Genomic DNA, 689 nt, shown 5'->3' with positions numbered 1-689 from the left:
GTACCATGATGAGGTGATTTGCGATGTTGTGCCGATGCATGTGGGACACCTTCTGTTGGGTCGTCCTTGGCAATTTGGCCATCGAGTTGTCCATGACTGTTACATGAATAGATACTCGTTCAAGCATCTCAGAAGGAACATCACTCTAGCCCCTCTTACATTGAAGCAAGTCTATGAAGACTAGCTCAAGATGAAGCAATCTATAGAAAAGTCAAAAGAAAAAGATCAAGAAAAAAAGAATGAAAAAGAAAAAGAAAAGAAAGTGGAAAAAAAAGGGAAAAGTGAGAAAAGTAATTTAAAAATGAAAGCGAGAAAAGAAAAAAAGAATGAGAGTGAGAATGAAAAAATGAGTGTCTTTGCAAGGAAGTGATAAATCCGAAAGTTATTTTTGGCGAGACAACTCATTCTTGTACTTATGTACAAAGATTGCCTTTTGGATACTAACGAAATTGAAAAATCTTTGCCATCTCCTATTGTATCTTTGTTACAAGAATTTGAATATATATTCCCGGAGGAAGTGCCAAGCGGTTTGCCTCCCATATGAGCCATCAAGCACCAAATCGACTTTGTGCCTGGTGCAGCTATTTCGAATCAACCGGCTTATCGGAGTAACGCCGAGGAAATGAAGGAGTTATTGTAACACCCCTCACCTGTATCCAACGCCGGAACATGGTTTGAGGTGCTATCGA

Source organism: Gossypium arboreum, chromosome 7 (genome assembly GCF_025698485.1).
Source record: "Gossypium arboreum isolate Shixiya-1 chromosome 7, ASM2569848v2, whole genome shotgun sequence".
NCBI classification, from domain to species: Eukaryota; Viridiplantae; Streptophyta; class Magnoliopsida; order Malvales; family Malvaceae; genus Gossypium; species Gossypium arboreum.
Note: the sequence above shows the minus strand (reverse complement) of the source record.